Below are 3,971 nucleotides of genomic sequence, written 5' to 3' on the forward strand. Positions count from 1 at the left end.
GGCGCCCATAATTGGCTCACAGTCTCATCCGGCGCGTCCCGTTTCCGCGCAGCGGGACACCCGCAGGTTTATTAGGCGTCCTTCGCTATTATTCCTACCACACACCTACCGAAAGCATTCTGCGTCCCTTACCTATCCCACTTATCCCCGTTGAAATCGTTTCATCTCGGATGTGCACCAGCAGCGATCTCGCGCGCTTAACGAGGCCTGAGATTATCGTCCGTGCGAACGTAATTAAGAGAATCGCACCGTAAGTTTATTACGAAGAAACGGCGGCCGCGAGCGAGTGTATGATGGGGACGATGAAGGTAGGTTCTTCTCAGTACGGATCGGCCGATTAGTCGGAGAATTGTTCTTCGGGCGCGACCGGCGGCAATTGAACGATTCGCGGTCGGCCGCCAAATGATTTCTCGCAGCCTCCACTCTCGCAGTCTGAAGAGTACTTACACACACTTGCCGAACGATTCCCGACCAGTTCTCGGTTGTTTGCATAGCCGTTCCTCGCTGAAACGCGAGCTTCGAGTGAGATAACTGCGCGCCACCGAGCGGTTTCCTTCCCTCACTCCACGCTCATTAGTCGGGTCTTATGGTTCGTCGTGTTATCGTGAAATATCTTAAACCCGTACAGAATGTTTCTGATCGGTCTTTACTCAAGGTCTTAATCACGACGATTCCCTCTGGCCGACGCGACTTTAAACATTGAAATGAAGATTAGCGACGAACGCCCGCGGAATTACAAACGAGAGAACGGGATAATTAGGTCCCGCTGATCGCAGGATTATCCGCGAAAAGGACGTCGTAATGCGCGCTTCGCATCGCTCCGACCGACGCGACGACTTCCTTCGCATCTTGCAGCGACATTAATCGCGTGCAGTTTTCGGATTCCGCCAAGCAGTACTTCTATCTTAAGACCATCCTAAGTATGCTCGTTCGGAGAGGTAGATTCATTACGCTCTTGTCACGCGGCTTTCCGTGCCGTCGGTCTACCTACGCATACGTGAGTTTATATGTACTTGAAATTGTCGACACTGTAATCGCTCAGGGCCCGGCGAGCTTGGAAAAGGGGCTTCCAAAGGAGAGGAAGTCGTTCAAGGGAGAAGGAGCCGCCCGTGATCGAGAGCTGGTACTCGACTCTGCATACGAATGCGCCGTTAATGCTGCTTCTTCACGATTGTAAGGTAGCTCAGGTAGCGATAGGGGGATGTTGGACAGGCCGATAAACTTTTGGAAGCTAATAATTTTTGGACAACGTCCGTAATTAAGCATGATTAAACAAGAAAGTATTTTTAGGGAAGAGATTTTTTTTAAGGGCGAGGAATTTGTAATTCAGAAAAAGAGTTCAACATGTCTGAATACAAAGTTATTTTATCAATTTATGAATGACTTCAAACATTATAGGTCTGTCTTTCTACATCCAATTTTGATATATCAATAAATATTCTCGATTGAATTGTCTTATTTTTAAATTATTTAATTTAATATATTCTTGGTTATTTATTCTTAAATTATTTTAATTTTACTAATATCTAAGGCTTTATTTAAATAAAATCTTTTATTTAAATAAAATTCATAAAACTAAAATATATTTCTGAATAAAATTAATCTGTTCTTATATTCTATATTTATATTATATATTAATAGACGAATCGAAAATTGGTTGGGCTTAGAGTGGGGTGCGTTTAACACGTCGACATGTAACTTCGAATTAAAGACAACAAGTTACATTGCGACTAGAAAGTTAAAAGGAAGGAGCGAAAGAGAGGAGAAATGGTAAAGCCCGTCTATCAGCGTCAAGTTCCTGACGTGAACATAACAGCGTGCACGCTGCGGTTGATAACGCTTACAAGAGAGTTATCAATCATCCCACACCAAGATTGACCACCTAGACCAATGCGTGTTAATGTCGGCCAGCATGCGCGAGTTCCCTGTTACAGTTATCTCAGTAAATTGTTTTGATCTATGGACAGACCGAGCTAGTTAGGTAGTCTCTTCAACCTGTATGTCAGAGTTAATATCTTTTGTGAATCCTCCTCTCTCATTAGCAGCTGAAATTTTAATGATGTAGAAATTACGTTTAACTGTATACCGCATTTTTTCTTTTTTATTTTGGTTGATCAAGTGCAAACGTTTAGCAAGATATCTTCCGTAATGTATTAGATCTTATCTTAATCCTCTGCCGGCAACGTTGAACTTTAAGAGGCATAGTTAATTTTTTATTTGTTTTCTTGTATTCTGTGCATATATTATAAAATTATTCGAAATGGATGCGGGTAGGAATTATTCCATTTTTTTATTATATTTACTTATATATAAACAGTTATATTTATTAAGATCTGCCAGTGATTTTGGTTGATCGAATGATTGTATTGATGTAACGTACACTTTTTTCAGTATCACGATCATATAAAACACAATTGATCTCTTCTCCCTTGTAAGAAACCGCGATCATCCGCCACTGTTTTCGCGATCGGACCGACCGCAACATCTGCTTCACCTCTCACATATTATCCACGATCGCGGTTTAATATACGATGGCGGCTTAGTGTACGTTCGCTTCATCGCTTTACCGTTTCAAAAGCGATCGACTGTTAGACATAAACGAAAATAAGAAGAACGAAGCGATAAGCTTTTTACTTGGAGTCATAACTTCTCTCATAGATGATACTATACGATCGTTTAATCTCGTTAGATTCTATTGCGATCCGTTGGGAATGCGCGGTTAAAGGATAGTCGTATTTCTTGAACAATTTTAATCACATACGTGAGATTTAAAAAGCAGAATAATATATGCAATAGATATTAATAATAAGATTAAGATCGTTAAATGCATTTATAATTGTACTAATATGGAGAAACTTTTGTCAATTTACAATATGCGAATATCATTTAATATTGATGATATGTTCGTCTTTACTCTGGGCATTTTTCCTTTTTTCTCTAAATATTTCAATTTTATTAAGCGATAATTGAAACTTATATTTTGCACTCTTGACAAAAATGAAAATTTACTTTTAACGAAGTTAAAGTTTTTAAAAGTAATTAAGAATTTACTTAAAAAATTTTGAGGTAATTTAAAGTGTGTAAAAGGTTAAGCTAGAATAAATCTAAAATTTTTTAAGTTTTTCAAGGATGACTTTAATATAATCGATACATCGCGTTAGTTTCTTTTTGTTATTCTTAAGTTTTAAAGTTGCTTTAAAAAAAAGTTTAAAGTGTTCAAATTTATCTTTATTTCTTAAGTTTTCTCTATAGTTAATTTTATGTATTCTAAAGTAAATTTTTCCAAAGGCATTGTTGACCAACTTTAAGACTTTCGTATTGAGTAATAGATAGTGATACCAAAGTGGAAATGAATTTCCACATTGATCTTATTCTTTTTTGTCTTCTTTCTTATTCGTTTATTGATAAATAATTATTTAGAACATAATATTTTCGGATAAGAAAGTATATCATTAAGGAAACTTAAATGTTAGTAAATTTATGTTATTACTAGTGACGCGAATAGAGAGATTTGTAATTTTACGCCAACGCTTTGTAGCAAATTGTATTTTTAATAAAATTGCTGTATATGTAGTTCATTCAGCTAGCTTTGCATAAAAATAACACTATCTGCAACAATGCAAGCGTCTTTTCACACGAGGCCATTTCGTTGCTGTGGAAATACGTATATTTATTCAAATGAGTTAATAACAAAAACGGTGAAATGGATTCGTGTCACAATATTTTTTGGATAACAATATACGCCAACGGTTTATGCATGGAATCGACAAACTTCGCCGATCGGTAAATTCAACGCTGTTCTGCTATTACGGGTCCCTCAACCGGTCTTCGCATACCGTTAAAGTTTCTCATCGAGATTTCGTCGATAACCGCCTCCTCGTGGTACACTTAATATTTCTCTAGATTTCATTGATAGTCGTACGCCTACATTCTTTATTGATCCTAGTGTTCATGTTATATATATATATATA

At 37.5% G+C, this 3,971-nt stretch overlaps 1 protein-coding gene across 1 annotated transcript in view; it reads right to left on the bottom strand.

The window, feature by feature from the left end:
- The window catches only part of LOC108746172 (TSC22 domain family protein 1), a 78,869-nt gene that overhangs the window by 13,312 nt on the left and 61,586 nt on the right, over positions 1-3,971 (bottom strand). The gene's annotated exons all lie outside the window — the stretch shown is intronic.

The sequence above is a fragment of the Trachymyrmex septentrionalis genome, unplaced genomic scaffold (genome assembly GCF_001594115.1).
Source record: "Trachymyrmex septentrionalis isolate Tsep2-gDNA-1 unplaced genomic scaffold, Tsep1.0 scaffold16, whole genome shotgun sequence".
NCBI classification, from domain to species: domain Eukaryota; kingdom Metazoa; phylum Arthropoda; class Insecta; order Hymenoptera; family Formicidae; genus Trachymyrmex; species Trachymyrmex septentrionalis.